This window comes from Patagioenas fasciata, chromosome 10 (assembly GCF_037038585.1).
Source record: "Patagioenas fasciata isolate bPatFas1 chromosome 10, bPatFas1.hap1, whole genome shotgun sequence".
Lineage (NCBI taxonomy): Eukaryota > Metazoa > Chordata > Aves > Columbiformes > Columbidae > Patagioenas > Patagioenas fasciata.
The window spans coordinates 3,912,024-3,924,537 of record NC_092529.1 but is presented as its reverse complement, the minus strand read 5'-3'; the positions used below and the strand labels follow the sequence as shown (position 1 = coordinate 3,924,537).

General features: G+C 46.9%; 1 long non-coding RNA gene across 1 annotated transcript; it reads left to right on the top strand.

Annotated features, from left to right (window-relative positions):
* Positions 1-1,755: 1,755 nt before the first annotated feature.
* Positions 1,756-3,236, top strand: LOC139828755 (uncharacterized). The gene is made up of 3 exons (XR_011740669.1): positions 1,756-1,828; positions 2,036-2,155; positions 2,831-3,236. It is a non-coding gene; the product is annotated as an uncharacterized lncRNA (long non-coding RNA).
* The last annotated feature ends 9,278 nt before the right edge of the window (positions 3,237-12,514 follow it).

Here is a 12,514-nt window from a genome sequence, read left to right as displayed (position 1 = left end):
TGAGTTGTCAATAAGTGAAGCGATGTAAAGATACGTGCCCGGGAGTGGGGAGAACATCTGTAAACTATCTTCTTGTGTCAGTTTTCCCTCCAGTGGGAAATACAGGTTTAAGCCTGTTGCAGTGAAACGTATACACAGCCCGTGGGCACGTACCAAGTATCGATGCACAACAGGCCCTGGCCTCTGTGACATGGAGAAGTTTCCAAAGACCACTAGAGATCAGAATAGCCGGCTAAGCAGAAAATCAGCCAGCGCAGTTCCACTCAGCAGTTCTGTCTCCAGACAAAACCAGACTTCAACTAATTAAGAAGAGCAGATGCTAGCTGGAACATTAATTGGAACAACTATCATCTTTTGTCTGTGCGTAAATCTGTATTCTAGCTCTCTCATAGTAGGTTTGGAGAGAGAAAGAATTAACCCTTTATCTGGCTTACTATTTTGTTAGGCACAGCACAACCTTAGAAGGGAGTGTAATGAAACATATATGAACCAGTTTGGATCCTTTATTTTCTTTTCAGGAGCAAAAAATTCTCTGTCCACTAATGCAGAATCATCATCAAAACCAGCTTTCTCAACCCATCCTTTTCATGGCATTGTCAGTAAAGTGATCTTGCTCAGCTTTCAGAGGCCTTGTAAGTAGTGCTGGACACAGGGTCAGCTGCTGTTCTTCCCTGTATGTATTGTATTAAGATGACACCTCTTCTTTAACCTGCACTCATTTGTTCCCCTCAGCCTGTGTTCCTTCTCATTAGACTTGATGTATGATCTATAGAAAGTGCGAAGAGCTCAGCTGATATCTGATATACTTATAAATAGCCTGTCTGTCCTGCTATGGTTTTGTAGCTACCCCAACGTGACCAGACACTCAACATATTGAACTCTTCCTAGAACTGGGAAACTATCGAAGATTGCTCTCTAAGGCATCCAAATTTGGCCTCTACTGGAAGCTGGGTACTTGACGGCAGGCACCGCGGAGCTGTTCCAGATTGGCAGTTCCTCGGTCTCGTCTGCAATTCCTCCCTAAGAGATGAGGCAAAGGTGTCATTCCATTAATGAGGCTCTTCCCCTGTTCCTTGCCCTGCCTGCTCCAGTTCCCTCAGCACACCTATAAGCCCCCATCCTTTCCCACTTCTTCTCTCACAAGCCACCCCTGGGCTCCTGTTACATCCTTCATTCCCAGTTTTCTCCCTCTCAATCACAGCCAGATCCTCTTTTCTCAATGGGCTCACCATGTCTCAATGGGCCTGGCCGTCCTCCCTGCTATCTGTCCTGCAACGTTTTCCTGGGCACCCATCTAAACGCAACCTGCTCTGGCTTCCAGTAGACCATAAGCAGCAAAGACAGCAACTCCTGGTGCAAACTCCTCTCTACTTCCTTGGTATGTACCCCTTAGCCCTGTTTTCTTTTGCTGACCTCCTGAGTGATAACTATTGTCACTTCCCACCCCTTACTTGCACTGAATGAGCCTCAAATTTGGCTCCCAGAGAGAAATGAATTTAGGCAGGAGATCTGTGCAGGCTTAGGAGGCTGATCAGGATATTTAAGATTATCCCTGACCCATTTTCTTGCAGATCTGATGCAAGAAGTGAGTCAGATCCCTCCAACACAGTTTGACCCGATGGATGTGGCCGGCAGACAGCTGAGCAGCAGTGTGTGGAGCTCATGTTGTTTTGCAAATAGAATAAAGTTCATTTAACACAGCAGGCTGCTGCCTATATTTGCTGTTAACTCAAAGGCTTATCACCTGAAAACAACCTACAGATCACTTGCCCCATCACTGCTTGCAGGTGGAATTAGCTGCTGAAAGCCTCCAGCGTTTGTGGAGGAGGTGGGTATTTCTGAGAGGTGACCCTCTCTCCCAAGACAGAGCGAAGGTTCCTTTCCTGTCATGCTGAGCTCGTCACGCTTGAAACGCTCACAGTCTCCATCCCATTTGGGTAGACAGGACCCTGCTCAAAAAAATGTCTCCTTCCTCTGGCCTTTCTCTCTTAATATGCTGCAAATACTAATCTTAATGGCTGCTTTCTCTTCCTAGGTGTGGATGGTGTCATTACTCAATGACACCTGTTTCCCACGGGTCCCTTCAGCCTGTAGGAAAACCCTTCTTTCCCCCAGCTCAGCCGCGGGCAGGTGTCTCCTGAGGCCGCTGGATTAGGTAAGCTGCTCCTTCTGACTCAGTTCTCATTGCGCTGAGCTCTCAATGCCTGTCTTCCTTCTGGACGTGTCTTGTTGACTCCTGACAGTCACAGAATGGCTCACACACTGACTGATGTCTGCTTTTTAGACATTCAGAGGTTAGGGGATTAAATTAATGGACATTTGTCTCCTAGTATTTACCTCTCGTGTTATACCAGCATCTCCCCTCACCAGCATCCACCCAGTATCTCAAGGGTGGATATCAAAAGGATGGACCAGACTCCTTTCAGTGATGTCCAATGACAGGAAGAGGGGCAATGGGCACAGACTGAAACACAGGAGGTTCCATCTGAATATGAGGAGAAACTTGTTTACTTTGAGGTGCCAGAGCACTGGAACAAGCTGCCTAGAACAGGTGTGGAGTCTCCTTCTCTGGAGACATTCAAACCTGCCTGGACATGATCCTATGTGATCAGCTCTGGGTGAACCTGCTTCAGCAGGTGGGTTGGACTGGATGATCTCCAGAGGTCCCTTCCAACCCCAACCAGTCTGTGATTCTGTGATATGAGCAGGGATTTTGCAACACTGGGAGGCTGAGTCAGGTGTAGGGACAAGAGCCATTTCTGCTGATGAAAGGCTCAGGTGCATCCAGGTGCCTACCGCAATGGTTTCCCTTCTCACCCCATCTCCCCAGGGCTTGTGCAATATTGACAGACCCGCTTTCCAGCCCAGTGTCGGAGCAGCAGCCATCCCAGCACTGGCAGCCCCGGGCACCGGCTGGCTCGGCAGGGACTCTGCTCGCTGCCTGCCCATGGCTTTTCCCCCTGTCAGCAACACCATGTCCAAGGTAAATGACCTCTTTTTGGAACGGTTTTGGTTTCAGCTCAGGTTGGCAGCCTCTGTTTTGCTGTGGGCCTTTTTGGTACAGCCACAGGACACGATCCTGGTATGGAAAGTAGGCTGAAAACACTTGCCATCCTGTACCCTCTCCAATGGCCCCCCACACGTCTGTGTTATATGGACTAAAATTTACTGCTCCCAGTTTCCCAGACAGTACCCCAGGGAAAGCAACCTGGTGCTCATCCTTTGGATCCAGCCCTTTTTGCCAGTTCCCAGTTTTTAAGCTTCCTAGATAAAATCTAATGGATCTTGTTAAGGCTGTTCAGATAGGTGGTGGCTGTGGGAAAGGGACTTGTAAAATAAGAGAGTCTTGATTTTTGTTACCCTCATGTTTAGTTTCCTGTAGATCTTTCAGTGCTTTCTGTGCCTGGCCTATGGCTAAACCATTCTCAAGGACTAGTTAAAGACTCTTGTGATAGTTCCTCTAGCATCTTGTAAACCATCTCCTGCCTTTGGCACTGTTAAATGGTGAAGGAGTTTTACTTCTACAATATATCTATGTTTTGTTACAGCAGAAGGAACAGGGTCCAGTTCCTCACTGAAGGTGTTTTAAGCTGTTTTAAGTTTCCTTGTTTGATTACATAGCATCACCTTGGGATAAGCCAAATCAAAACTCCAGCAGTTTGCCTGATTTACCTTCCCCTTCACCACACGCTGTGCTAGACCTGGGACTTCGTGCCCATCCTGGGTCACAGCTCCCTCTCTTTTCAGAGGGTAAATCCTGCAGCTGCATTAACACACGAGTGCTCAAGACAGCCCCTTGAAGCAGCCTGTGTGGCTCCTCAGCAGGAATGTGGATTTGAAGGCAGCCAAAGAAGGCTCCTGGCACATTTTCCTCTCGAAAGTGGGATTGAGGGAGGAGGCAGCTGTAGTAATTGAGCTGACAGATTTTTTTGTCTCTTGTCTGGGTCTCAGTGGGCTCCAAAAGAAGGTCGAGAAGTGCCAAGTCCTTGGGCTGGCCCTGTCCCACGCGCAGGCCGCCTTCCAGCACGGCTCAGGAGCCTCTGCTCAAGGTGGGGCTTTTTTCAGCTTTTTTGTTCCTTTCTGCACCTCTTGTTCTGGGTTGCTGAAGCTCTTCTGCTGGCTTGTATTTTTATGAGGATTTTATGGGCTCTGATAGCAGGGCCACCTTCCCATCCTCTCTTTCTAGAAAAGCCAAAACATCACCATCTTTTGGCTTCCCCATGAACCTTCATCGATTCTCTTACTCCAGAGAAAGACCTAAACATCTCCATGCACCCACACTAACCATGGGATTTTTGTAGTCTTTATCACTCCCACCCAAGCCCATTTGTATCAGGCAGTACTCAAAGAACATGAAAAAAATTCAAGGATTGTTCAAACTGTCTCCTCTACCCCACGCAAGCAGCCCCTCTTGGGAGGGCAAACAGGTCTTTTATCCATCATTATGCTGCTGCACAGCGATGCCCCCTCTATTTTAAAATGTTTTTGCCAGAAGGCAAATTATTAAACAGCTTTTTGAGCAGACGTGCGCCGGTTTCATTGCCAAACCCTTGTTATTTCTACACACCGAAGGCCAAATCCTGGGGGTGCTGCGCTGATTTGCTGCGATGCCCAATTCCTCGGTAAAGTCTGTTTCGGCGTTGCACAACGCGTCTGTTCTCCGGGAGGCCGTGCGCAATCTCTGCTCGGGACAGACGTCTGAGCTCGGTCCTGCTGGAATGACGTCAAAGGTTGCAATCCTGTACCTCGGCCTGGCGCTGGCAGAGCCCGGCCCGGCGATGTGGTGCTGCAGCTCCGCTTGAAGCCGTGCGGCTGCTGCTGGTTCGACCCCGTGCGGTGCAATTAATAGGTTCCCAAATGGCAGCACAGGCGGCCTGTGCTGCTTTGCACGGTGGAGCTGCTTCCATGCTGGGCTCTCCCCTGCAAATTCCTGCTGCTCCAGAAACCTCTGACTGAAAGCAAATGGGAGTTGATTTGAAAAGGAGCATCAACCAATGTTGACGTGTGAGCAGATAAAATTCCAGCAAACTCTCAGCCTTTCCTGTGCTTGGAACTCAGGCTGGCACAAGCAAATGTCATTTATCACGGAGCTGCAGCAGGCAGCATGACAGAGGGTGCCAGTAAATCACTGGCTGTGGTTTGACGCTCATCTCCATGGCTCTGATTAAGAGAATAGGAGCACATTATCTACAAGCAGCTATTTTGAACACTTGCTGCTGAGGTCTGCAGAAGGCAAAAGCAACAGTTAAAGCAGCAGACTTGGTTTGAACCCAACCAGCCCTGGCGAAACAAGGGTGTGAGATACACTGCTACACCTGACTGTTTGCAACAGGGATGGTTTCCCCATGCTGCAGGGAAGGAAGAGACCGGCAGGTCCCCAGGGCAGTACAGACCAACTTCCCCGCACCCCAAGGCACCTCAAACCTGCCGCGCTCCCCAGGGGCTCCGGCAGCACCGTGCAGTTGTGAAATACCCTTGCGCTGCTCAGCAGGGCGTGATTCATCGCAGCCTCTTGGCATCGTGACAAGCCTTGCTGCGCCTCACCAGCCCTTCGCCAGACCTACCCACTGGTATGGGTGGCTGGTGACATTTCACATCTGCCAGCCCTGGCCTGAAGCGGGCTGCTTCCAGCCCTGGAGCAGCAACGTGATATTTCTGGTTCGCTCGGCTGTGCGCTGGCCCAGGCTGCGGTCCCGTTTTGACAGCTCTGCGCATAGGTCAGGAGAAGGAAGGAGTGTTTGATGGTTTCAATTTTTATATGAATGCCCAGGCAGTTCTTCTTGAAAAGCTGCTGACAGATTAAGGACAGCTCCCAAGTTTTGAATTTTTGGAAATATTGGGATTTTCCATGTTGTAAATCCAGCGGGACGGTTCCAGTGTAGCTCAGCGCTGCTCGTGTAGCTGCACCCCGGGCTCTGCCACATGTGGTGAATGCCCTGGGGAAAGTGAAAAACAACATGATCTGTAATGTTAGCAGGAATATTTTTGATGGCTCATTAAGTGAAGAAACAATAGGATGTAGAAAACTGTATTAAAAAAACATTGCTAGGTTTAAACAAAAGGGAGACATTTTTTATAATAACATGTAGGAGCAGAGGTAGCTTTAAAAAAAATGTGATTTCAAGCTGGAAATAGGACTGAGACAAGTCTTGAAAGTAAATATTTAATTACCGGATCAATTTTGATAGAGACCCAGAGTCTGCCATTGATGTCTTTAGCCTCTGCTGAGCCCACCAGTGAAACTCCTCGTTAGTACTGGTGTTGCTGTGAGTCCTATCAGCAAATAACTTACACTTGTGATTATAATTGGTTTGACGTGCTTAAAGTGAAAAGCTTGATATCCCAGAACCAACAGCCTTTCTGTCTTCTCTGATAGTGATAACTATCTTATTTTTGGGTGTAAAAGCAAAATTTCTTGACTGGTCGTGCTGGTTGGGAGAAGCGCTGGCGTGACAATACTTGGCTCTTCACAGGGCAGAAATTGGCCAATGTTTACCTTAAGGGCTGTGATATTTAGACAAGAATTCCAAAGAGAATTATAATAGTGAACTTCATCTAACCGGTACGTTTGCACGACCAGTGCTTAACTGTAATAAGTTGATACTTGTTGATTGACAGGAGCCATAGCGCTATCTAGAAAAGTCCTACTGCCAGCATTAGTTCACAGGATGGTCACAAGTAAATGAGAGGTTAAGAACTAAAACTAAAATCCAGATGTAAAGGATGCCCAAGCATTGGGGTAAATCTGCTTTAGAGCCCGGGGCAGTTGCTGCTCGGTGCCTCTGCAGCAAACAGATGCCAAGTCCACTTGGCCAAATACTGGGTGGTGTGCAGGGGTTTAGAGATATTTTTTATCTAGGAAAACATGAATTAGCGCGTCATTAAGCAGAAGTTTTGGAAAAATGAAATCATTAAATATTATGAGATGCGATGTTCTCTCCCATTCAGTGATCAGAGATTCTTCTCATAGGAGCTGCCATGTTCTCTGTGTCACCAGCACAATTCGGGTGTCCTGAAAAAAAGGTTTTGTCGCCATATTTTTCTATATATTCTTCACCAAACAATCCAAGTGCATTTTATGAACATCAGTTTGTTCAGTGTTGTACAAGGATTATCATCCTTAGGGAACAGGTGGAGACAGCGATGAGCAAAGAGAAGAGGTGAGACACTTCTGGCTATACAGACAATATACATGGTTTCCTCTCAAGCAGTATATATAGGAAAAAAATATATGGTAGTAATCTGAATTTAGCTCTCTGTTAGTTCTTGTGACAGCAGTAGGGGTGAACATTTTGCTCCCAGATACATACAGAAGAAGAAAATGTGCCTCTTTAGATCACAGGATATGTGACTAATTTCCCTCAAAACCTTTTGACAAGTCCAAGGTTGCTATGAATGAAAACACTTTCTATGATCACATCTGTATTTTGAGGAGGAATAATGCAGGTCTCAACCCGTGTTTTCTCCATTGCTTACATTGCTACTAGAGATTAATTAGATGAGAAAACAGATGATTACATCACAATGGATATTTTTTTAAAATGACCAATCCATTTGTTTTGAGCTTTTTTGCTTGTTTTTAATTATTCTGCTGAGACCATCTGCCCTGTCACAAGCAAAGCAGTCAGTTCTCAACACCAGTGAAATAAATCTCAGTCCAGGGCAATGCAAATTGGGAAGAAGCTCCAGAGAGTGATGCTATTTGAAATAAATTGAGGAGTTCTTTTGAAAGCTTGCATGGAAGAATGGAATTTTGCCAACTATTACAATTGGACTTCAGAATAACTGCTGAGTGGGTAATTAGTCCCTCAGGAACACGGGAGTCTGGACAAATGTAAGACAGAACAAGAAGGGGGGGGAAAGCGTATGAAGAATTAACTTCAGAAAACAAGTTAGAACATTAGTCACAGGAGGGATATAACTCAACTTTCATTTAACGTTTATTTCTGTGACGAACAGAAACATTGTTCTTAACCCCTGTACTGAAGCAGAAGATGGGAACCTTCTCTCTTTCTAAGGCAGCTGGAGCTGCTTCATTGAAGTTCATCTTCTTGATAAGAGGGTGAAGGGGAGCGTAAAGGAACGCACTGAGCATACCACAAACCCAGTAACTGGGACTTATACTTGGGTGGAACAGGGAAAGAAACCAGTTGAGGAACTGGTCAAGATATTACGTAGTGTCATCGTGGTCTTCAGTGACTTCCCCATCACGAAGGCAGCAATTAGCCAAAGTGTAAAAGCCCATGCCCCCCAACATTCCTCACAGCCTGTCTACAATGCGCAGCCTCATTTTCCCCTCTGCTGAGCAGCTGCGAGGAGGTGATTCACCAGTCCAACACATCGGAGGATCTTGGCATTTTTTTGCTGGGTTTACAAAGACTTGATGAAATACAACTGCAAACTCGAAGCATGTGATACTCTTTTGAGGTTATATAGTGCACATACGGTTGCTCCTGCCCTTCCAGAGCTCCTGATTCATAGTCCTATGCTGTAACTATTGAAATGTAGACTTATTTGTAGAGTTTGCACTTGGGTTTTGTGGTTAACTGCTCCCATTATTATCTCAACAGCAGTGATTTGCTAATCAGTCCTCTTTGTAGAACAGAGCTAGTATTGCTTTGGATGTTTGGTGTTTAGAAAAAATAGTGCCATTCACATGACTCTGGAGAAGAAGAAAGCTTTGCAAAAACATTAATATATTCAGGTGTGAATTTACGCAAATGGATCATATTCACTGAGCTGTGTGTCTAGAGGGTTAATAGTAACATCAGAGCTGAAGGTTCAGGACTACACCCCCAGACCTGGATCTTCCCAATTTTGAGGACTTTATACTTTGGCGCCATCTCGACTCAGTCTCTCTGGAGGTTATAGAGTAATCCTCCCTTCTGGGCTCACATGATATCATTGGCCAAGCGACGGGGTCCCACTTGCCCATTCCGCACTGGTACCCCAGGAGTACTGTCTGTTGGTGCCACCGTGTTGTGTTTCTGACCTGGTGACGCTCCGCTGTGAGCAGAGCGAAGGTTACCAGTGTTTTCATGTAGACATTGTGTTTACTATTTAAGGGCAGTGTAAGGCTCTGGATTCCACCGGTTGGGTCATCCTTTCTGTTTCCCAATTCAATGCAAACGGCCAGGCAGGCAGGCGGCTCTTCCTTGAAAACATCTGAATTCTCTTGAGAGGTGTGCCAGTTTCGGGCAGCCATGGTGTTGGCAATGCACGATGCGCACAACACTGTCGTGGTTGTTTGTTCCTGTAAACATTGTCTTCAAAATCACCATCTCCTCTCAGCACCTTGAGCTGCTGCCCTGGAGTGCTCAGCACAAGAATCCTGCACAAACACACCCAGCTCTGGCGTATTCCTTCCAGGAGAGGGCAGGGGAATACAGTTTATTGCAGATCCGCTCCTGAACGGGAGCCAGCGTTCCTCACGTCTCAGATCTTCCTGCACGTCTTTCAGCCTATTTCGCTTTCCTAAACCCGGATGAGCAGAGGTGGCTGCTGAATCTCCCCGAAGTGAGTCAGTGGGTTTTGTCACATCCACAGACCTGCCTGCCCCTGAGTCATCTGCAGGAGGGATGGCCCGGGCCAGGCTGCTCCCCTTGCTCTTGGACCTCTCCCGATGAACCTCATGTGTCATGTTGGAAGCATTGACTTCTGCGCAGCTGCAGGACTGGGGTTTAAACAGCTGAGCCCCAGCTCATCTTCTCCATCTCACCATTAAGCTGGGGGAGGCAGTGATGAGGCTACTTGTCTGTCCCACCCATAGCCCTGCAGAACGGGGTCTGATTCCCTCAGACGTCCATACCGTCAGCAGGTGCAGCTCTGCTCATGGGTGCTTTGGCCAACAGATTACACTGCAGGGCTTGTGCATGGAAACCCGAGATTGGAGCAGGACCTGGTTAAACATGGCCTAGAGAAATACACCCAGAAAGCCAGCTGCATTTTCTCTATCAGGATTTTAATGGATAGGAAGTTTGGGAGAAAATCAGAAACTCTCCCCAGCTCCTTCCCGTCTTTAATAGTCCGGAGGGTGTTAACATAAAAAATCCTAAAATGTATTTCTTCCAACATATCTCCCTCTAGGCCTATGACTCTGACTTGAAAAGACAACACAATTTCCAAACTAGTGACGGAAAGAAAAAATATAAAATCAATAAGCTGTTGGCCCTGCCGCACAGGTGTCCTTGCAAGGCCAAAGAAATGAAGTTCTGAGATCGCTGTTGTCGTTTCCACCTTGTCCTGCAGAACCACAATCAGGGATAAACATATTCTTTGTGTCAATATTTCTGTAGTACCGAGAGAACTTGCAGTCCTTATCTGCGAGTGTCAAGGACTGCTGAGTTAAATGAGCGGAACATTATTGGAGGGTCCGACGAGCTTTTCTGTTCCCTGTGTCCGTGCAACTGTTCTCGTACTGAAAGCTGCAGCCCAGCAGAGCCCGGCTGGACACAGCCACCAGCTTCATGGCAAGTGGAAGGGATTAATAAGCAGGAGGTTAATTAAAAAAACATTAAAAATAAAAAAAATCCCGAAAGAGAATTTGAAGTTCCTTTTAATTTTTTCTTCACCTGATTGTTTTGCTTCTTTCATTGGAAAAGAGCAGCCTTGATTTTTAGATCACATGGAAACGTGCAAGTGATCAATTCAGCCTGACTAACCCTGGCTTTGCCAAGTGGCCGGTTGGCTGGGTGGATCACTCAAAGTTCACTGCTGCAGTAAAGGGGGAATAGCAGGGGCTGGGACAGAACTACCGCAGGTGACCTCTGAAGTCAGCACAGCACTTGCCCCGTGCAGCTCAATCCCTCTTTTTGCCCCTCCGTGAAGTTCAAACACTTTGCCTTCCAGGCCCTTCAAAAATGAGACGTAATTTGGAGCACAGAGCTGCACAAACAATGTACGGAGATGGGAGAAACTGAGGCAGGGAAAATCAGTCTCTGTACAGCCACAGATGGAAAGGCAAAGTGTGGGCAGAGCCAAACAATTCTCAGGTATAAACCGTTGAGTGCAGAGCAGGTGAGCCTTTTGCTGCCTTTAATGGGTCTGCGCTACGTGGCATAACAGCTTGGGAACAACTTTAGCCTATGGTTTCTTTCTAACTTTGTAATGCAGTGCTATTATCATCTCCAGGAAAATTTTAAACGGTTTGGATGCTGAGGTTTATTTGCCTTCTCTGACTGCATCTTTAACACACAGCCACCAGACAAAAGGCAATGAAAAGGACCTTAACTTTATGTTAACCCAGTGTTTGACTGGGCTGTAGGAATGCTATAAAGGTCGCTGGGGCAGGGGAACCAGTTTGACTGAAGTTCTCTCCCGAAAGGTGGCAAAAGAGAGAATGGAAAATCCCCAGGCACAACCAAGGGACAGAGGTAATAACAGATTATAAAAGGACTTAGCGAAGAGATGAACAGAGGGAAGCAAATCTCTTAGCGATGCCCAAAAAGGATGGGGCAGGGGAAAGGACACGTGTTTTGTACCAGGAATCATGGACTCGGTTTTGCTGCAGTACCAGAGGAAAGAAGCTGACGTGAGACATTGATCACAACTGCACACAAGTCATCCCCAAAAGCCTGTCCCAGCCCAACAGTCATTCCTGGTTCCCATTAAAAAAGTGGAAGCCAAAAGTGATCAGATTTGTCTGGATCTGTGCGTTTGCCCTGCTGTTGATAAAAACTTGTTGTGTTTCCAAAATCTAAAGCAAAACTTAGATGGGTGTCAATTTGCTTTCGCTGTCATGGGGCTCTGAAGAATTAGTCTGTAAATCAGTTCACAGCTTGAGAAGCGCATTCGGATATCCCAGAGGGATGGAGAAGTGGCCGAGTCAGCCCAGAGCCTGGCACCTGGCAGCTTGTAGTTCTCAGTTTTGGGTTTAAGCCCTGAAGTGCACCTGTGGACTCCAAAACCAGGACTGTGGTTTGAAGCCCTCCCAGCAGACTCATGAGTACAACAACGTGATCATCCTGGGTAAGAAAACTCTGCAGATAAAATTTCTGCTCAACGTATGTGCTGTTGGGGAGGAACCTGTGGACATGTTTCGCTAAGGACAACCCCAGGGCTGGGCTCCAAGTGACAGAGACTTTTGCATGTTTTCTCATTATTCTTTGTCATACGATGATGGGTTGGTGTAGAAGTGAAATTCTTTGTGCTCAAGTGAAGTATCAGAACTTGGGCTACTATATACCCTGTTTGTTTGTTTGTTTGTTTTTAATGTTTGTCTCTGGCTAGAGATTTTGTCTGGGCAGAAAAAGCGCACTTTGGATATTTGTCCAGTGTATCCTGGTGGCCAATAGCCTGGCCAGGGCAGTAATCTCTGCAAGATTGCTGGACACCCAGAAATGCATAAGGCACAGTCACTGAACATATGTCCTTACTTTGCTGAAGCTTCCTGTGTGCACAGCAAAGGGTATCTGGACATACACAAAAAGTTTGTGCGTCCAGAACTTGCCACATGGTGCACGAATGAGCTCAGATCAGGGGTTCATCCAGGATGCTCTAAACTCAATTCCCAGGT